Source organism: Poeciliopsis prolifica, unplaced genomic scaffold, assembly GCF_027474105.1.
Source record: "Poeciliopsis prolifica strain line A6 unplaced genomic scaffold, Auburn_PproV2 SCAFFOLD194, whole genome shotgun sequence".
Classification (NCBI taxonomy): Eukaryota; Metazoa; Chordata; class Actinopteri; order Cyprinodontiformes; family Poeciliidae; genus Poeciliopsis; species Poeciliopsis prolifica.
This window is the reverse complement of record NW_026562569.1, coordinates 33,030-55,763: the sequence shown is the minus strand read 5'-3', so window position 1 is coordinate 55,763 and position 22,734 is coordinate 33,030. Positions and strand designations below refer to the sequence as shown.

Here is a 22,734-nt window from a genome sequence, read left to right as displayed (position 1 = left end):
TGATGGGTAGATTGGTGTAACATCTGCTGTGATTCAGCTGCTGTGATGATCTATTGTGGTGGAGAGACAGTTTAGCCAAAAGGCAAATCTCTCAATTTACCAGCTGATTTACACGATCCTAGAATAAATAAAAGATGATAGAAAGATGGGTGTATAGGAATAATGATTAACGGGAATTTCTAATTAAGAACATGAAGCCATTTTGACATTCTGCACCGTTTGCTTTTGAAAAATTAGGTAATGCAATTATTTCACTGAGGAAGTTAATTATTGCAATGTTTTACTGCCATCTGCTCTTCAAGATTAGACATGAAATTCAGGTCTGGACTTGCCATTTGAACATGAAACGATGGTGCTTTAAATCTGTTTCTGATAAACACTCTGCAGAATCAGTCAGTGGGTTTCTCCGCTTTTCCTTTTGCTTCCAGCATAAAGCTATGTTGTTCGGTGGGGTGGTCAAGAAATCTTCCAAAACTGCACAACCATCTCCAAAAGCACAGGTAACATGTTCTTTATATAACTTTATCTTTCTTTTAGCTCTGCAAGCTTTAATAATTGCTGCCTTGAAGTTTTCACATTTTGTCACACATTTCTATGGGTTTTATTCAGATGATTTTGTATTTAAACTAGTGGTCATTAATTGCTTGGTCTGTAATCATTACTAAAGTTTCAATCAACAACTATTTAACAACATTTTCAACTCAGAAGACAATTTTTGCTGCTAAATTATTGAATAAATAGACAAATGAGCAATATTTATTGTTTTTAAATCTGTTGTTTGGGTTAATCTATTGTCAGATTGGTGCAAAGTGCTAAATGTGTTTCTGGAATCCTGATCATTCATGCAACTTCTTTGGGAAAATACTTAAGACACCTGGACTGTGGATATTAATATCATCCTCCACAGACCAGGATGAGGGAAACTTGTGAGCATTCAGATGCTACTTTAGGCTTGAAAAGCTTCGATGATATGCTAGCTCCTTTTAGCACAACGTGAACACAACAATAGTCTTTCCCAGCGTCCCGTCAGATAATTTTTGAGTCAAAAATTAACCCTCAGGTAGGTAAGAGAAGCGACTTTGTCTCACATCGCTATTTTGTTTGGGGATGCCGCTTGTGCGTCAGATTTACGGGCCTCCCGAAACACGTGATTATCAAGGTTCCGGATTGGAACTTTCGTATATTAAAAAATGCAAATACTTGTGTTAAAATTGTTAACATATTAAAATCTATGAAAATAATAAACACAAATAACAATATTAAAGTATGATTTCTTATTTAAAGCATTAAAAAGTAAAAAAATAAACTATTATGTCCATCCTGAAACCCATTGACGGCATTATGCTAACTCCAGCTAGCATCCTTCAACATTTAGCTGCATTATTTTTTGACAAATAAATGGCTCTACTAGATCTCTGAACATGCTGATGAGAAAACTAAGCGATAATTGTCTTCATAAATGTGAGACGTGTCACACAATTAAAATAGATGTAAAAGCTTGGCAGTTTTCTTGAAAAATATTTATTTTTTCTATTTAGATGTAGTTTTTATTAGATTGCACTCTGTTACAAGCACAAGAAAACGCCAAACAAGATGGAGACTTTTAACCCTTGTTTTTTTGCCAGAAGGCTTCAACTTCCTCACACCGCCCTGAGTTGTCTGCTAGCAGTGACAGCTTAACAGACAATAAATCATCAAAGGCACTGCTTTTGTTATATTTCATTTATTTTTATTAATTTATTTTTCATACTAGGCATATATCTTTTTCTATCTTTAAGGATAAATCAGGAATGTTTGGTGGGATATTGAAGCGATCGCCCCGACCAGAAAACACCCGCAGGCCGTCTCAGGTGAACCACTTTTACTTTTCATTAAAAGAAACAGTGATGATGATATTAACTCATTTCTGTGTGCAGTGAAATAATGCTATGTTGTCATCTTTTATCCAGGATCTCCTGGATATTTCAGCTCATGATGAAAACCACTCCGAAAGCACCAACACCAAGGTGAGTCTCATCCCATCGGACTGTGATTTTCTTTTCTGAATTTAGCATTTTTAATTAAACTTTTAAGACTACAAACTGTCCAAGCAGAAATTATATTTTCCCTAACTCATCAGTCATTTTAGAAGAGGAGTTTAACTAATTCAGTACACTCCTGTTTTATTGCTACTCACAGTTTTTTAATTTTGAGGAGTTCAGTGAAATACTATGCTAACATTAGCATGTTTTCACTCAATTTTTATATGCCCTGTTGATAATCTTGCTTATAAAGTATTATAAAGTATTTTGTTGTGGTTCATGCTAAAGGAAAAACATTGTATGTCTAAATTTTCATGTTGCTGCATCCATACTGAGATCATTAAGATAAATCCAGATTTATTAAGATTCTTGATGGTTTAACTTCACAGGACAGCTTATCAGCGAACGGTGAGCTCTCCGCAAGCAGCGACAGTCTCACAGAGAGCAGCAGCAGCAAGGTGAGCAATTTGAGCGTTTTAAAGTCTGAATCAAATCATTGTTTTTATAACTTAAATTGATGCAGTTGTTACTATTGCAGGAGAAAGGAGGAATGTTTAAAGGAATATTTAAGATGAACAAATCTACCAAAGACGAGGAGCCTCAGGTTTGTTTTCACCTTCTCAGTTTTTTTTCTCAGACCAGCAGTGCAGGCTGTTGATGATGACTAAATGTGTTGGTATTAACAGTCTTTTCATGTTGGTGAAGGTGAAAAATTTTGGCATCTTTTGCTTTTTAAATCTATTTTTAATAGATCCAGATCCAGATGCATGTAGCAGATATTTAACTTTTGTTTTTTCCCAGGAGGCTTCAATTTCCTCACAACACCCTGAATTATCTGCCAGCAATGACAGCTTAACAGACAATAAATCGTCAAAGGTTCTGCTTTTGTTATATTTATGTGATTTTCATGTGTTTATTTTCATACAAACAAGTTGGAAATGACGAACTTTTTTCCATTTAAGGATAAATCGGGAATGTTTGGTGGGATATTGAAGCGATCGCCCCGACCAGGAAACACCCGCAGGCCGTCTCATGTGAACAACTTTTACTTTTCATTAAAAGAAACAGTGATGATGATATTAACTCCATTTCTGTGTGCAGTGAAATAATGCTGTGTTATTATGTTTTATCCAGGATCTCCTGGATATTTCAGCTCATGATGAAAACCACTCCGAAAGCACCAACACCAAGGTGAGTCTCATCCCATCGGACTGTGATTTTATTTTTTGAATTTAGCATTTTTAATTAAATACAACACAAATTTTAAGACTAACACACAGCCAAAAGGGAACTGGTCGTTTCAGGAGAGGATTTTGACCAGTTCAATATGCTTCTTTTTTATGCTAAGGAATTTAGTGAAATGCTAGCCTAACATTAGCATGTATTCACTCAGTTTTGATATGACTCGTTGATTATTTGACTTCTAAAGTTTTTTTTGTCGTGATTTGTGGTTGTTTTCCTCAGTGATCAGTCAGTGTGATCAGTCCTAATCTGATACTTTAATATTAATTCTACCTAAAGTTTGAGAAGTAACCCAGTTTGTCAGTATTGTGATTGTGTCCTACGTGACACGCTCCACTGTAGCTGTGTTTCTATTGACCATGAAATAAAAATAAGAAAAAAATTAAGAAAATTCATTTGAACAGTGTTTCAGCAGCTCTCTAAAAAGGATATACAGGAATATTTGAGCGCACCTATGCACATCGTTATAAGGGTGAAAACCAGTTAAATCATTAGGGGAAGTGTAGATAATCAAAAAATGCCTTCACCAAGAAATCCATTACCTGTATGTACAATACAGCTAGATGAGAACATCACTGATTTCAGTTGTTTCCTGACGTTTCCGCTGCTTTCTTCGATCATCTACAGTGTTTTAAACCATTATATAGTCACATAATCTCACCAATATTAAGGTATCCAGATATATTTTGTTATCCAGCTGTGAGCGGCGCCTCTGAGCTTTTTGTTTTGGTGACTCAAATGTGCCAGCATCAGCGATTTGGAAGAAGCGCTGAATCAGCACATCTCTGCCCATCTATCCCACTGCTGCAACAGTTGGGGAAAAAAAAGTCTTTGTTATTTTCACTGTAAAACATAGCAACCGAAGCAAATGTTCTGGTTGTATTAACTCTTTTATGGTGTTTTTGTTCAAAGGAGTCAGCAGGGAAGGTGAAAAAGTTTCCTAAATTCAATGGGATGAGAGCAGCGTTAAAGGTACTTATTATGTATCTATTTTCTCTTCTAATGTTTTTCAGATTAATGTAGGCTGCTGAATTATTTTTAAAAATGTTCAATCTCTAGGAATATATGTCTGAATAAAGCGAGCTCTCGAAAAGCAACGACAGTCTTTCCAAGACAAAAGTAAGAATTATTTCAAATTAAAAGCAGATTAATTTAAATGTTCAGGATGTGTTAAAATCTAAATTTCTGTCTTCAGGAGTCAAGCGGGTTTGGTGCAATCTTTAAAAACCCTTTTGGAGCAAGAGCGCCATCTCAGGGGGAGCAGTAGCTATTAATGCATCTTGCTTTTGCAGTATTATTCCTAATAATAAGTCATTAATATTTCTGTCCTCAGGAGGATTTAACAGCAGCCAGTGAGGTTTCCGAAAGCAGTGAGAATCTGTCTGAAAACCACACAAAGGTGAAGTTTTTATCTGATAAATCCAGACTCAGACGCGTCAGTCTTTATCGGTCATAAAGCCGAGTGGCTGAGCATTGATTTAGTTTGTTGTTTTTCAGGAAAAAGGATTCTTTGGTGGCATGTTCAAGAAAAAAGTTGCAAGGTCTCAGTCTCAGGTAAATACAGTTCATTAGATGTGATATTATGTTCCAACTTTAGATCAGAGAAAACATTACTGATGCGTTCAGTTACCAAAAAATGTCAGAACTCTGATTTAAGAGCGACGCCCAGCTAAACGAGTCGCCAGTTATGAAACCAGTGGAGTCAGTTTGTTGATCTAGTGACCATTCAATCAGGTTACAGTGATGTAACCTGATGACTCTGTCATCCATTTTTCTCTCATGCACACTTGCACCTCTGAAGCCTTTAAATAAATAGTTTTTTATTAAACAAAGTCACCTAAATTTTCCCAGGTTGTTTTATGAATTTTAACTTGTTTTTCTTGGTGCAGGATGATTTGGATGAAGAACTCCGGTTAATCTCTCAGAGAAACTTTCCAAGGTAAATGATAAAATTTAAGTCATTATTCTTTTCTTGCTTCAGCAATGGATCAGATTTTTCCAACAAATGTGGAGAAATGTTTGAATTTTCAGAGTTTATTACTTGTTAAAAAAGCTTGAAGAAAAAAATTAAGCACTTTTTCCATTTATTTTGGTATTTAAATTATATTCTTATTGATTTACAACATCATAACTTTTTGTCTGATATTTTATTAATTTCACCTTAATTTTGTATCCAATGTATAAATGTGAAGTAATTAAAAACTCAAACAATGGTGTGGTTAGTTCCCAAAAAGAATGGTCACTTTTGTTTTTATTTCTGAAGTTTTATGAGCAAAATAAATTTGACACAAAAAGAAGCAACATTTAACATGTAAATCTATTCCACATTTTTCTATTTTAAGTATAAATTATGAAATTAAGTTGATTAAAGTTTGTTCAAATGTCAAAAAACTGTAAAAATATTTTATCACACATACAAAAGGTTAATGATTTACAGAACATAAAAAGTTGAGGGGAAAAAACAAGAAAATTTCAGTTTGGAAAATTGGGAAACTTGGAAAATTGATTCTTTTTTAAAACCTAAGTAGTAAATGGCCATTTAATAGTCTGTAAAACGCATCATCACTCATTTTCACTCATTATTTTGGATTTTGTTTTAGGAAAAGGGAAGAACGGAAAACGTTGGACACTCAGATGAAATCAGCTCTGCTGCACTGAAACCTAAAACAAAAAATGTAAGTTGTTTTTTTGTCTTGTATTTGATTTTAAAAGTATTGGTGAATAAATTCTTGATTTTTCCAGAGTGGTTTCAATGCGGTGATGAAGAGCACCTTCTACAGTGAGAAACAGGTGACACAGCATGTTTGAAACCCACAATAAAAACAAAATCCTGCACTACTTTTTACAAAATCCACTTTGAATTTGTAGTTTTATGAGGATAAAAAGTGTTGGAATACCTTCTAGCATCTCGTTTAAAGAGCGATCTACATTTTTTATTCTTGTTTGTGTTTGAAACTAAAATGGCCGCCTCTGCAGGAGAAAAGCTCAGAGACTGATGATGAGGAAACAGCAAAAGGAGATGGAGAAAATCAGCACAGTCACAAGCAGGTTTGTTAGGGAAATATGTAAATTTGAACTTATGTTTTTGGTCTTATACGCATTTCTCTTTTCTTTTTTAGAGCAAGCTGGTTGGGGCCATGACGAAGCTGAATCCATTCAGAGCTGCACAAAAAGTTTGAGATTTAAATTTCAGATTGTGTTTTATTTTTTTGTCTTGAAGTGTTTTTATTAAATGTTTTTATATTTTGTATTCAGCAGGAGAAACAGACAGGATCCGAGGATGAAGATCCAACTCTGAGCGGCGAGAAGTCATCAACTAACAAACAGGTGCATGTACATTTTCATTAGGGGTTTTTTCCAATAGAAAGTATTTATTATTAAAAATAATCCTTTTTATTTGTAAAACGATTAAAAACTTTAATCAACTTAATTTCATAATTTATACTTAAAATAGAAAAATATGGACTAGATTTACATGTTAAATGTTGGTTCATTATGTGTCAAATTTATTTTGCTTGTAAAACTTCAGAAATAAAAAATTGTGAAAAGATCTCATAAAGAAAAGAGATCTTTCTTGATGAGCTCATGGATCAACTGTTTTAAACTCCTCTGCTTTTCTAGGATAGCAGCTGTAAACAGGATGTCAGAGTAACATTTGTGCATCATTTTTAATGTTCCCTCCTTAGAGCTCCATGGTTGAAGCCATGAACAAACTGAATCCGTTCCGCTCTGCAGCTAAAGTAACTATCCTGACTGTGCCTAAATGTGCTGGTGGTGTTAAAGGTGGCGGTGAGGAAAAATCAGGGCTGGGAAAGTCTTGCTGATGACGATCGATGAAAGTTTTCCATCATAAAGCTGCTTCTTGCTTGTTTTCTTTTTTATTACGTGAATGTAAACATTAATAAAAGAAAAACCCTTTATGCAGGATAAGAGGCTCTTTTCTATGATGGAAGTTGGAAGGTGGAAGTTCCCAAGCTTCAGCCTCACAGAGCAACCCACACTCAACTCCTTCAGACTAGCCAGCTGCAATTAGCAAACATCTGGTGGAATTGCACATCTGCTGAGCTTTTTATAGTTACTTCTTGCTATAGAAATGCTGGTAAATGTTGCTAAAGGGTTAAGGCTAAAGAGGCTAAAGAGTCTCAGAAAGAAAATTAGTTTTTAAAGAGACAGAGGCCCAATTTCAAGGCATTAAAATACAAAGTCATATTTGATAGATGTAGCATTTTTCTAACATCTGAAAGTAAAATAGTTACTTGATTGTGCTATAAAATGGCAAAATGTTCATGCAAAATACAAAATACTGCCCCTTTAAAAAGGACTATTATATGCATATTCTATAGTAAGTACATAGAAAAAGACTTTGTGGCATAGCTCTTCAAATGGGAAATATAGCATTGATTTTATGTTCACTTTAGATCAGTAGAAAGTCTGGGAATCAATTTCTGTGCAGCTGAGAGAAATTAAATGTTTCTTCCTATTAAAAACAACAAAAAATGTCGAATTAAATGATAAATCACCAGCTTCAATAAAAGCTATGACAGCATTTCAGTGAAATGGAGTGGAAAAAAAACCCAACAAATGTCTTTTTGTCCTCTGCTCAGAAGGACACTGAGGACACTCAGACCTCTGCGGAGAACGGGAAGCAGTCGGAAAGCAAGGCGGATCTGGTGAGCCTATTTTTTCCTTTGGTCACAACTAATCAATGACCACAAACAGGCATGTGGAGCCGATCAACTTCTTACAAAAATACCCTCCAAACTGAAGCTCCTCCTCCTTCTCCACACTTTCTGCTGCGTCACTCGCGTTTCACTCCTGACGGCTATTAAATCTTCACCTCCTGTTCTGGACACAAAGCCATTTACTGTGTGTTTTTGCCCTTGGCAGGTCAAGAGTAATTTGATCCAGACAGAAAGGAAGGAAAAGGGTGAAACTCCTCCAGTCCTACGCAGACCAAGAGCAGAGGTTTGCTGCGGCCGTAAACATGTGGTTCTTATGAAAAACATTCTCGGTTCTGCTTTAAATCTGTGCTGGGACTCCAGGCAATGAAGACGACATCCCTGCATGAGATGGAAAAACCAAAACCAGAGGAGAAGGTGCTTTTTTTCCCTATCTAAACTTGTGCACTGCTCTTTTTTGAATAATGTAAGAGTTTCATTTTTCTCTGCAGAAAGAGAAACTCCCTAGAGAGAAGAAGGGAAAACCTTCAGACCCTCCCGTTGTTCCACCCAGACCATCCGAGGAGGTGAGAAACACGCTCTTATACTTTGGTGATATTTTTATTTTTTCTGTGCCATGTGTTGAAACTCCAGCTTATCTTGGTTTAAGAAAGTTGCTGTGGTTACATTTCAGGAAATGAGCAAAACTGTCAGACATTGCAAGAAAGATGAGCAAAAGGTTTGTAGAGAACGTAAAAATGTCTGATTATTTCTCTCTTTGGTTTCATTACAGTTTCATTCTGACTAGTTACATAAAACCAAGCTCCTTTTTACATTTATCTAACACTTTTGTGGGCATTTAACCTCATGCAAAAGCCTTTAGATAAACTTTACAATTAGTCTGCCCTTATAGATGCATAATAAATAGTTTATAGATGTGTTATTAAATCATCTCGGAACACTTTATGAAGCAATAATTAAAGCAGAGGAAGAGACAAAAATCTAGTTTTTTTTGCCAAATACTGAGCCAAATCTGTTCATTTATATATTTTTTCGTGTTATCTAAACATTTCAGACTACTTTGTAAGCACAGTAAGCATTGGTAAACAATTTTTAGCAATGCTTAATTAATGGAGAACAAACAGTTATTAATAATTTATGACGTGCTTATATTACATGAATAAACACTTTTTTCATCTGTATTATTTTGGGTTTTTTCATTGACTTAAAGATCTAATCTGTAGTTATAGATGGCTAGATATTAAAAGAAACTTTGCTCTATGACAATACTCTAAATTTCCAGTGAAGTACTTCTGCCCTGTGGATGCCTTCCAGCTCAAACACACCTGAATCAAACGGCTGAATTACCTCCTCTGCATATTAACTATGTATTTACTCAGGCTGGAAGAGAGAACAAGATTTTCAGCAGATAACAGGAAGGCTGAACACGATGCAGCAGAGTAGCTAATTTTCTCCTTATGAGCTTTTAACCACATGAAATACGATGGATAAGGAAATGTCTGGAGCTTTTTGGCAAATACACAAACTCCAACAGCCACATATTCACTCTGTTCAATATGAGACGCTAAAAACCGTGTAAATTGATAATGCTAAATTATTTTTGTTGATTTTTAAATCTACAAATAAAATAAACATCTGCTGAAGCTCCACTAATGAGACTATATTTTAGGAAGAGATGCATTTTTTTTATGTAAATTTATTTATTTTTTTTTTTAAATGAACAAAATTTCTTTTTATTTTATAAATTTACAGCAGAGCCAATCAGGAGAACAATCAAATGGGACCAAAGACAAACCAGTGAGTGAATCATCAGTTTCGGTTTGAACCTTGTTGCCCAAACAAATAAAATAATCCAAGACTTTTCTGAACTGAATAAAATATGTTTTTCTTCTGCAGTGTTCCTGCTGTCACTGTATGAAATGAATACATTGAGTATTTGCCATTGCCGTTCGGTTGTGTTCTAACTTTCTGGTTCCTGCTTCCTTATCGCCTGCGTCATGCCAAACCCATGCAAAACACATGTGACTCCCTCAGGTTGTTGTTGCTGCAAGCTCTTTGTCACACTGCAAAAACAAAATCTAACTGAGGATTATTGTGTAGGTTCCAGTAGTAATGTCTTAGGGCACTTGGAATAAGAGAAAACTAACTTACAAGTAACATTTCTGCAAGAAATAGGAGCTTGTTTTGAGTAAATAATTCCTTATATTGAATTTAAAAAAGACGCTACTTCCGCTAGCAGTTTTTTTCACTTACAAGGCATTTTACCACGTTAAAAGTAAAATAATCTGCCAATGTAACTAGTGTTTTCACACCAATATTCAGGAATTTGACTTAATGAAGCTCCTATTTTGATGAAGAGTTACTTACAAGTTAGTTGTTTTATTTCCAGTGTACCAAAATGTTTGCAGTGAAAACAAGACAAATACTTGGTAAGATTTATCTGTTCATATTAAGTTGCATGTTGAAAATCTTTGGACTTTTTGTTTTTGATTTTTCAAGCATGAACATGTGACTGTTCAGCTGATTTTTAATTGATATAATATGGATTTTAAAACCAGGAAATCTGAGTCAAAAGCAGAAAGTAGGACAGGACATTTGAGGGAATAAACAGGCGCATAATTGCATGTGAATGATGTTTTCTGATGAGTTTGTAGTCCAAGCTGAAAAACTGGAGCATGTTGGACTCGGATAGCAATCGTTCATTCAAGGGTAAACATCAGCAGTTTCAGTGAAATGCAGTTTTTTAGGTTTTGAGTGCGACTTGGACCAACATGTAATGGCTGTGAAAAAACAAAAGCATCATCATGGAAGAAGAAATAGATGTTAAAATAAAGATAAGAAATGTATCAATTGGCTGTAAACCAATTGATTTTCAATGCTGATTTAAAGGAAGCATCAGCTTCTGCATATCTCAGGTTTTCAGGGAGTTTGTTCAGTAGCTGAAAAGTAAATGTCAAACGTCAGACATTAAAAATCATGTTTTTGTTTTTTTAATTGTCAGGGTGCGTCTGATGATGAAGGGCTGAAGGAGGAAGATGAGTCTTCGTCTAAAGAGGAAATTAAAGATGACAAGGAAAAACCAGAAAAGGTCTGTTCTGTTTTGTTTTATGAGCAAATGTTAATGTTAATTCGACTAATAACTTGAGCATTTCTGTATTTCAGTTAAAAATAAAATAAAAACTTTATTTTTCTTCTAGCCCAAATTCAGAAAACACAATCCTTTCATGCCTCGGCCGACGGTGAATATCAAAATGTGACTTGTATAATTTGATCTCACAAATCCTCCCATCTGAAAATTATTTTAAAAATAATAAGGTGAGATGATTTTTCTTTCTGCTCAGAGAGTTTTTAGAAAACATTTTTCTGTAAATTTGCCATAATGGAAACATATCAATATGGTTTTCTTTTAGTTATTTTATTTTTTTTTTTACTAATTCTAGTCTAAACCTAAAATTGTCTCTTCATCAATTAATTTTACAAACACCATGTAGGTATCTGTTCAGGCCAGCAGCTAAATGTTTTGTTTTTGTAGCTAATTTTCTTTTTTATGTCAGGCTGCATCTGATGATGAAGGACTAAAAGATGAAGAAGAGTCTTCAATTAAAGAGGAAACTAAAGAAGATGGGAACAAGGAGAATATGGACACGGTGAGGTTTAAAATATTCATTTAACCCTAAAAGATGCAAAAGGAACTTTGTGTTTTAGTTTTACATTCACGGCCTGATCCTGTTTTTGTTTGTTTTTAGCCCAAAGTTAAGAAACCAAAGAAGCACAATCCTTTCATGCCTCGGATCAAGGTAAGAAAAACACCTGGGAGTTACTCAAACCTGTTTGTGTCCAATTCAAAAGTTTCATACACTTCTGATTAAAAATGATCCACTTTAGTTTTTATTGTTATTACTGGAGAGTGTATGTTTAAAAAGCCGTTCTGCACAACTCTAGGTAACTGTACTTCAGTAAGCTGATTCATCATCATGGCTTTCTTTCAGTTTCTTTGACTAGGCCGTGCCTGCATTTGGTCGAAAATAAAAGTAGGACACAACATTGCAGCATGTAGATTTCTCTGCAGCTTTTGTTTTGTGCCTTGTTAGCAGTGCATCTCAAGGTCTGTTAAAAGTTTGAGATAATCTATTTGCACCAATGCATCTGTAGGATGTAGTTCTGAAGAAACTGAGTGATATATTTGGTTTAAAACCACAGACAACAATTTTGGTTCAGTTTCAGTTGCATTTATAATTCAGACTCAAGAAATGTTCACAGAAGTTGGCAGTTGAAGATTAAAACCAAACAGAGAAGTAATTAACTTCATAATAAGTAGCATTTGTTTATGGAAAATGTGTTTTAGGTTTCCAGTAGTTGGCGTGTCATGTTTTTGAGGAGTTTTCATGTCAACTTTCCAGTAGATTGTCTGGTTTCCAGTGGCTTGAATGTGATGAATCCAGAAGGTTTATATCGGTTTATATGTGCAGTTTGTGTTTTAAGGTTTCTTTTACTGTTTTTCACATCAGGTTTAAGTTCTTCGCATGTTTCAAGTGTCCCTTGGTTATATGTAATTTGCCCAATTAACAACGATGTGTTTGTTTTCAGGCCAAAGTCATTCAGAAGAACAGACCAGACGGAGCTGCTGCAGAGGTGGAAAATATTTCCTTTATAAAATAAGCAGTTTTCAGTGTATCTTTTGTTTGTTTCTCTTTTTCCTATCTGCTGCATGAAACCCACATCTGAAGTACATGTATTTAGTACATGATATGTTTCTTTTCAGTCTAACTCTTTGTGTTTCAGTCACTTGACTCCCACCCTCCACCCTGAAAACAACCTCCTATTCTCCCATCACACTCTTCGCCTCCAGAGTAAACGCTCAGTTCCCAACAGACTATTGTTGTCAATGTGTTGTTTTTTTTTGGTTCCTCTCTGACACTGCTGACATGAAAAACCCCCACACCGTCATGCGTGTTTGTGCGTGCCCGCGAACATGGGAAGATGAGAAGATTAGGCTCAAATGTGCCCAGACTTGTTTCTCCACTTCTTGTTTTCAGCGGCTTCAGGGAAGCTTTTGGTCCTTTTTTTACTTCTGCAAACAGCCTAAAACTGTCTGCAGAGTTAAAATTGTTGTAACTCAAACTTCCTCCCTTTTCTCTGAACAGAAATAGCGAAACCATGAAAACATTATTCTTCACATGTTGATTTTTAAATTTACAAATGTCTACTTAGCATACACCTGTCACTGTTCTTCTGTGCAGAATTGTTTGTAAACTTATGCTTATTCCTGTGTTTTTAATTTGTTTTTGTCTTGTTTTCTCAGAATGAAGAACCCCAAAGGTCTTTATTTGCCCAGCTGGAGGATTTCCGTGTGGAGCCGTCAAGGCCAGATGAAGCCCAGGTTGGTTTCTAAATATGTTGACGACTCAGAGTCTGTTTGCCCCTTTTCCAGTTCCGTCCCAACAATACATCATTTTAATATCTGTAAACAAACCTGGTAGCCATTCCTACACTTGCAATTAGTTATTGTGTATTGATTTATGTCTCTTTTCAGTCAACTTTATTATGACTATAGAAGTTTCAAGAGATTCTGAAATCTTTGGTGTAAGTTTTGATTTTACTGAACATTTTGTGGTTGCAAGGAGGAACTGTGATTAGCACTGTTGCCTTGAAGCAAGGATTGAATCCCAGCTGGGCTCTTTCTGCATCGTGTATTTATGTTCCCTGCATGTATGTTTGGTCTCTCTGGGTTCGTTTGTGGAGGGGAGAATGCACAATCAAACTCTGGTTCACCTTAAAACCTTAAAATCCTTGGTCTCGGCACGGTTGAAGTGAACTCTGGTGGATTTCGAATGCATATCTGAACACCAAGCGGACAGGAGACCGCTCCAAAGACAGGAAGCACGCTACAGCGCAGGGCATTCTGGGTAAATACAACCAAAACAAACATAAGTCTAGCCAATGAAAGAAGAGGAATTCTAACATTGCTAAAATCTGACGCTACTCCATTTTTGTTTGCTTTTTGTGAATATGAAAGTTGTGCTCAGTGTCTTCAAAGGTTTTTATGTCATTTCCTTCTGTGCTCCTTGGCGCAGCGCCCCCACAGGCGAGGAGGTGAACAGGTTTTTCAATTGGTTTTGTCGTTTGACACAGTGCAGTGTAAAAGTGAACCACAGCAGCTGAAAATTTAGGAAATGTTGATCGCCAATCAAACCGGGTCTACTGGACTATTAGATGTGAAAAGATCCTTAAGTTAATTGATTAAATTGGCCTTAGGTGTGAGTGTTTATGTGCTGGCAACCTGCCCAATAACTATTGGATCTGAGCACCAGTTCACCTTCAACCATAAGCATGGCTGAATATTTAATCTTGTTTCAGCCTGTTGATCTCTAAATTATGAGAATAACTCCAGTCTCATTGTAGCATTGCAACTATGTCACATAATCATCTTGAGGCACCATGATGCGTTTGGAAGTGAGGAACAGAACGGCTGATATTGTTTTCTGAAGTTGTTTCTTTCCCATTAGCTTGTTCAAGTCAAGCTAATTTGTCAGGAAGTAGCTATATGTACCTCGTTGGGGTACATATAGATGGCGCTATTTACAAAAGTTGGAAACCGACCCAGACCTTCTCGCTCCTGACATGTTTGTTGAGTTGATCAAATTTGCCTGAATTCACACCACACAATTTCTACTAGTAAGTCATGAACGGTGTTTCCCATTAAAGCGGAGCAACATTAAAAACGTAGAAAAGTCTAGATGCTAATCAGTTTATTTCATTCATGGTTACTAATTTCTTCAAATTCAATATTTAACTGCATCTTCATGTGAAGTATATGAACCTTCATCTTCAAACCTTGTATAGAGTATTTGCTGCAAATCTGCAAATGCATGGAGGGTTGCCGGTTCTTATGGCTGCTGTCCATTGCCACCATCATTGAAAGTTGTCCAATAAATGGACCAGTTTGGTTTGTCTCCTGGTCTGTTTGTGCAGCATCCTGTGACCATTTTCACTGTGGAATAAACTAAATAAAGCGATTCTAGGTGACCAACTGTCTCTGTCTCTTTTAGGATGTGGAGGATCTCATGGACTGGTGGAACAATGTTGAATGTGAGTCTTTTTTCTATCTGTTTTAAAATCTTAAAATGTGAGGAAAAGTGTTTTAATACACTAGTATTGTTTCCATTTAAGTATTTAACTCACTTGAGTAAAATCAAAATACTTCCAGTTGTCCATTTGTAGAAAAGAGACAATTTCCTGCTTTAACAAACCAAAATCTTTTAATAAACCTGCTATAAAACCGTTACGTGTCCCTGGAAATGTTTGGGAACAAAAGGCTGACTTTGCTAATGTTCACCCAGTCCACTGGGAGCTATGGTCACATGCTGTTGTCTTTGTGCTACCCATGAAGTGACTCATAACATTACTCTTTATTGCTTTTTTTTGTAGCATGGGAGGACACGCCTCAAGATGATGACATGACAGAAAAGGAAGAGGCCAAGTAAGTTGAAGCAGAAATGGACGTCAATTAACTCTTTTATTCACTTACTATCTATAATCACGCCTATTAATAAACTGCTCCTGAATTTATTTACAGTCTGGAAGTTGATCACTTCCGTAGTTTCTACAAAACTTAAAAATCTGTCTTAGCATGTTCAGTCTTCATAGAACATCAGACCCGTCTGGCTCGCTGTATTTATTTTTTCTAACAAGAGAAACATCAAGTTGGTGGTTAACATCAAGTCCTGCAGCTTTTTAAATAAATAGAATAAATAACCTTTAACTACAGAGCAGCAGCTAACAAAACAGTTAACAGTTGTACAATTGAAAATGTGAAATTCACAACATTAATTATAAGTTAAATGAAACATGGCAAAATTAAAAATGCATAAAGTATCATACTAGTTTAGAAAACGCTGATCCTGTTGCATACCACAGAGAAAGGGGGCGGAGCTGGCGGGTACTGCTTGCTATGGTGACCACCAACCAGAACCGAACTGGTATCAGTAAAAATCAGGAGAAAATTATCTTCTGACTGAACAAAAAGAATTTGAAGAATAAGTGAACAATAAGTAAAGAGATTTGGATAAATTTCCCATCTTTAATATTAGAAATAAATTCTCACAGAAATTCGATGAAAGTTCTGTTGTCGTTCTCAGTCATCATCTTCCTCTTTTGTCAGAGCCTTCGCTGTCACTGCAGATAAGGTCCAGAAGGGAATCCGAGTTTTCAACAAGCTGTTCTCCGAGCGAGCCGAGAGCCTCTGGCAGCACGTCATCGACCTCAACGCCATCGCCGACGGCCTGGACAAATTCAAGAAGACAAAGATCGCACAGATCACCGGCGGCTCCACCAGCGCCATCGGGGGCGTCGCCACCATCACCGGCCTCGCCCTGGCTCCGGTCACCATGGGGACCTCTCTGATTGTCACGGCCGTCGGATTAGGTGTCGCCACGGCCGGTGGGTTGACCTCGGCCGGGGCCGGCATCTCCAACCAGGTCAACAACTCTTTGGACCGCAAGAAGGTGGAGAAGATCGTGGAGGACTACCAGGAAAAGATCGGCGACCTCAATAAGTGCCTGAAGTTCATCAAGCAGGGAATAGAGAACCTGCGCAAGTTCGACCTGATCAAGATGAAGAAAAGCGCATACAACCAGGACTTCCCCGCGCTCACCAGCCAGTTCTACGAGGACGGCGCCATGGCGGGGAAGGCCATCCTCATCAACGCCAACGAGATCATGCGCGTGGTGCAGATCGCCAACGTGGCGGGCAGCACGGCCGCCAGGGCGGTGCAGATCGCCAGCATGGCCACTGGCGTCCTCACGGGGCTCTTTGTCGGTATGGACATCTACTTTGTAGCTAAAGACTCTAAGGAGCTGAAGAAAGGGGCAAAATCAGAGTTTGCAGCCAAAATCAGGGAGGTGGCCACACAGCTGCACGACGGGCTGGTGGAGCTGAACACCATCCGGGAGGAGCTGCACAGCACCACACCAGAAGGCAACGCAGGCGGCAAAGAGGGCAAGGGCAAAGAGAAAGAGACAAGGGAGAAACATGATGAGACCGGATTAAAAAAGCTATAAAAAAGGACCTTGAGAACCGGGAATACGTCTGACTCCAGCAGGTTGTTATTGGGTGCTGCTTGTAAATGTTGCAGTAAGAAATTAATAACAATATTTTTGGTTTATTGAGCCTGTCATAGAGGAAACAAATCAGGGATTCAAAGTCATAATCCTGTAAAAATCCATTTTTTTCTGTGTGACAGACTAAATAAGCCAAAATATTGCTGTTAATTTTTATACTATGTAACTTTATAATCCGCTCCCCGTAGCAGACTGCGTTAAACGTTAAAGTTTCAACAGGACTCTTTAAACTTTACCCATTTAAAACTTCCTGCTGCTGTTTCCTTTCCGACTTTCACATTAAAACTGACTCGTTCGATCAAAACACTACATCAGTAGGAGACCAACCTGAAACTGCATTTTATTTTTCACCTCAATCTGGGATTTTTACGTTACAAGATGATGGCTGTCTTTTTTTAAAACTGTAAGTCAATGGGTGTAATTTTTATACTATCAGTAGTGAAATTATGTTTCATAGAAACTGGTGGATATGAATCTGAATTGATGAAAAATAGTTTCAGGCTTGCTAGTTGAAGATTTTGAATAATCTTCAACATTTTGCTGGGTTTTGCAACATCTAAATCTGCCTCCTTATTTCATTGGTTTTTAATTACATTTTAGGGTCAAAACCGTTAACAGATGAGGTCATATGTTGTTTCTTCACCAACAAATTCAGGATAAAGAAGTCAAAAACTTAACTGCTAATCATTTAATACAGATTATCGTTTTATTTTAACGCACTTTGTTAAAATATGAATCAGAGTTTAGAATTTTTACACCATTTATTTAGTTTAGTTCATGTTCTTAGCCTCTTCTTGTTCTCTGTTGTCATTTAACGAGGATAAATCTATAAACGTTTTTATCTCAGCAAAATCTTATTGATCCAGACTTTTTTATGAAAAGCTAGCCGGTAAATTTCACCCTGAATAAATGTCACTGGTTTCCATCATTGGATTCAAACCTGTGAGGTTTTTTAAAAATATAAATTCATCTTATTGAATTGTTTAATATCACTTAGCTGGTACATTTAACTAAGCTAATTTAAACCAAACAGACAATAGTATATCCACTATGCGAGGTATAGAAATCATGATATTTTCCTCTAATTATGCTGTTACTTAAGAGTAAAATGTCTTCTGGTGTCAGCTGCTCTGTTGTCTGTTGGAAGCAAATGTTTATTTATTGGTCTTCTTTGTTCTGTAAAGGCTGTTTTAGAAATACTTCTACGTGCAATAAACTGGCAATGTGAGTTCAAATACAATTTTATTATAAAATGAACAACTGGCAGCGCCACGACTGTACATTTTACAGGTTTTGCTATTGAACAAGCACTTTGATGCCTCATCTAGTTTAAGTCAGTCAGAAAAAGTGTATTAAGGGTTTTTTGAGTTTTTCTTTTTTTTTAAATTAATTACAGTAATTAAGCTGATCCTTGATCAGATACTGTGTGGCCCAAACCGAATGTCAATAATCTCTCGTCCAAAATTAGCTGCCTTATCGTCTGTTTTATAAAGATGTCTGCGAGGGAAGAAGTGCATGCAAAGTCCAAGATTTTTTTATTATTTACTGAAATTACATCATATGCATGTATTTTAATTTATGCAGTGGTTCAAGCTTTTTTGGGACTCTAAACATATTTTCATTTGGAACCTCCCTGACCAACATGTCAACACCAGATGCTTCATCAATCTTAAGCTACTTTAGTTGTGTGTAGCGTAACATGCTAGCATTAGCATCTTTAGCTCACATCACACCATTGTGATTGGTGTGATGCAAACACACCATTATACTATAGGTCTTCCATCTGTGTTTTATTTTTTAAATCTGTTGAACAAATTTTCCCTTTTCCTGCGGAGTGATAAATGGACGAATCCCAACTGATAAACATTTGTTTATCAGTTGGGATTTCCAAACAGTCATCAAAACTGGTTTTGTAAAAGATGAAGGAGGCTTAAAATATTCCCTCCACCTGATTACTGTAATAGTTTTGTGAATTATAAACTAAATATTAAAGCTGCAAGCAGCCTCGAACGGCCCTCGCAGCCAAGCGCCGCTCCGGCCTATTGCCACCGCGGGGTACTAGCAACCGTCGCCTCACGTCAGCCACCACAGAAGCTCTCACGCAGTTTTCAGCTCCTCCGCCCGCACCGCAGAAGCTGTTGCTCAGTTTCCATCAACGCTGGCCACGTGCTAAGACAGAAGTTGTTGCGCAGTTTCCGCGCCCGTCCTCCAGGCGGTACGCACTGATGCGTTCGGAGTCGCTCCTTGACAATGCAAAAAATGTGGTGCAGATTCATTGGTTTAGCGAGGAAATATAGCTGGCGGATTAATGTAGGACGCGCAGTGGAGTCAAAATATATTTCAATGCTGTTGTTCTTTTTAGAGGTCAACAAAGGTCATACGTATCCAATTTGGCGTCAGTCGGATGATCCACGTGTCATTTACAGCCGATCGTATGCACATGGCGAAGTACTACAGTTCGTCATTTTTCATCATTTTCAGCTGTGTTTCTAAAGCACTCTATTTCATTGTTGGAATAATACTTACTCAGAGTGGCAAATTACTGAAATGGTTTGGAAGAAGTAAGAAAACGCTACATTTACTGCATGATTTAATTCCACAAAAATTATCTGAGACATTTCTATCCTTTTAGAAATTTCATGGCAACGCTCTCAAAGTTTTCGCGCCCATCCGCCCGTGGATCTGTTTGTCATTGGTGGAGGAACACTGACACCTACTGGCGAAATACTGATATTGTTCTTCATCCTGTTTATCTGCTGTTTCATTTGTGGAGCAATACTGACCCCAAGTGGCAAATTACTGAAATGGTTTATAAACGCCAAAAATGGGATCAAAATCTGAACTTCAATCTAAAATGGCCGACTTCCTCTGGGGTTTAGACCATGGCTCCAAGAGACTTTTTTGTAAGTCCTGACATGGTACACGTGTACAAAGTTTCGTAATTGTAGGTTAAAGCATGGCTTGGGGCTGATAATTTAAAATTTTCTAGGGGGCGCTATAGAGAAATTAGGCCACACCCTACAAATATTGTGATGGATTCCTGTCGGGGAGTGGATGAAGATCCATCCTTGTGAGTTTGGAGCAGCTGCGGCCAAAAATGTGGAATTGAGAGCCAAACGTATGGCGATGGCGTTACAGGTCACTTCGCCACGCCGCCACGCCCAGCTGCTCCATCGAAGCTGGTCGGGGTTGGAATCCTCAACACACCAACATGTCTTCTGTGTCTGGGCACAGTTTCATGTTGATGAGGTCAAAGGGGTCAGATAGCGACCGTTGACAGTAAAACATGACACTTCCTGTTCTCATGGGGCGTGGCCTAAGTGATGTCATCATTCGACCATAGGGTATTGTAGGACACCCGATGATGATCAATCACAGAAACTTTGGTGCCTCTGTGAGTTTCTGTGTAGGAGATATAGCAGTTTATTTTTTTATGGCGAGTAGGTGATCTTTGACCCCTGCCAACCCCCCTTCAACATACTCAAAACTCACCGTTTTGATAACTTTAGATGGGACATGCCTTATGAACAGACTGACCGAGTTTGAAGCCGATCAATCGAAATCCCTAGGAGGAGTTCGATCAAATACGAAGGCTGTAAACGGCAAAAATGGGTCAAAATCCAAACTTTAATCCAAAATGGCTGACTTCCTGTGGGGTTTAGACCATGGCTCCAAGAGACTTTTTTGTAAGTCCTGACAAGGTACACACGTGTACAAAGTTTCGTAATTGTAGGTTAAAGCATGGCTTGGGGCTGATCATTTAAAGTGTTCTAGGGGGCGCTATAGAGAAATTAGGCCACACCCTACAAATATTGTGATGGATTCCTGTCGGGGAGTGGATGAAGATCCATCCTTGTGAGTTTGGAGCAGCTGCGCCCAAAAATGTGGAATTGAGAGCCAAACGTATGGCGATGGCGTTACAGGTCACTTCGCCACGCCGCCACGCCCAGCTGCTCCATCGAAGCTGGTCGGGGTTGGAATCCTCAATACACCAACATGTTTTCTGTGTCTGGGCACAGTTTCATGTTGATGAGGTCAAAGGGGTCAGATAGCGACAGTTCACAGTAAAACATTACACTTCCTGTTCTCAGGGGGCGTGGCCTAAGTGATGTCATCATTCGACCATAGGGTATTGTAGGACACCCGATGATGATCAATCACAGTAACTTTGGTGCCTCTGTGAGTTTCTGTGTAGGAGATATAGCAGTTTATTTTTTTACGGCGAGTAGGTGAACTTTGACCCCTGCTAACCCCCCTTCAGCATACTCAAAAACTCTCCGTTTTGATAACTTTAGATGGGACATGCCTTATGAACAGACTGACCGAGTTTGAAGCCGGTCAATGGAAATCCCTAGGAGGAGTTCGATCAAATACGAAGGCTGTAAACGGCAAAAATGGGGTGAAAATTTGACCTTCAATCCAAAATGGCTGACTTCCTGTGATACTTGCACTATGACATTAATTGTAAATTTTGAGCATCTTGGGGAGCTCTACAAGTGTACCAAATTTCATGTCTCTAGGATAAAGTAAGTGAATAGCAAAGGGTCCTTTGAAAATTTCTAGGTGGCGCTATTTAGCCATTTCTTATGGGATTTTTGCAATGACCTTAAAATACAAAATTTTGAAACTCCCTTTATGCGTCCGCCAAGTTTGGTGAGTTTTTGAAAATGATAAATCCCCCAAAAAGGCCCCTCTTTAGGGGGGCAGAATAATAATAATAAGAAACAGTAGGAAAACAATAGGCCTTCGCAGCGCTTAGCTGCTCGGGCCTAATAATTAAAGCTGCAAGCAGCCTCGAGCGGCCCTCGCAGCCAAGCGCCGCTCCGGCCTATTGCCACCGCAGGGTACTAGCAACCGCCGCCCGACGCCAGCCACCACAGATACTCTCAGCAGTTTTCAGCACCTCCGCCCGCACCGCGGAAACTGTTGCTCCGTTTCCATCAACGCTCCCCACGTTCTAACACAGAAGTCGTTGCGCGGTTTCCGCGCCCGTCCACCAGGCGGTACGCATCGATGCGTTCGGCGGCACTTCCTGACGACGCACAAAAAATGTGGTGCAGATTCGTTGATATAGCGAGGAGATATAGCTGGCGTATTAATGTAGTTGGCGCAGTGGAGTCAAAATACATTTCAATGTTGTTGGGGTGTTTAGAGGTCAACAAAGGTCATACATATCCAATTTGGCGCCAGTCGGATGATCAACGTATCATTTAGAGCCTATCATATGCACATGGTGAAGAACTGCAGTTCGCCATTTCTACACCCCAATGCGGTTTGGTCAGCAGCCAGCATTCACAGAGTTCATCATCTTGTCGTTTTAAGTCAGTGTTCACATGATGAAACCCATATATATGATAGAATAACAGTAAAACTCACAGGAGAAAAAACTGGTGATTGCCTTTGAAAAGTGGGCGGGGCTAGGGTGATTTCATCAAGTGACCATGGAAATGTGTTCAGGACTGTTCTATAGAGAAACACAGGAAGTGTGATGCAGCTGTGATCTTGCATTTGGAAGTTTTTTAATGTTTATGTTTCATGGCAAATAGTGAAAGTTTTACACTAAGCCACACCCACATGCTTTGATGTTAACTGCAACTGAGATCTAAATGCAGTGCAACTTTAACATTTTCCTAAAATGAGTCAGGAAAATGGTAAAGGTTAAGATGTATCATT

The 22,734-nt window shown here is 38.0% G+C and overlaps 1 pseudogene; it reads left to right on the top strand.

Annotated features, from left to right (window-relative positions):
• The first annotated feature begins 5,152 nt into the window (after nt 1-5,152).
• LOC129356798 (muscle M-line assembly protein unc-89-like) lies at nt 5,153-18,321 on the top strand (annotated as a pseudogene).
• Nucleotides 18,322-22,734: the final 4,413 nt, after the last annotated feature.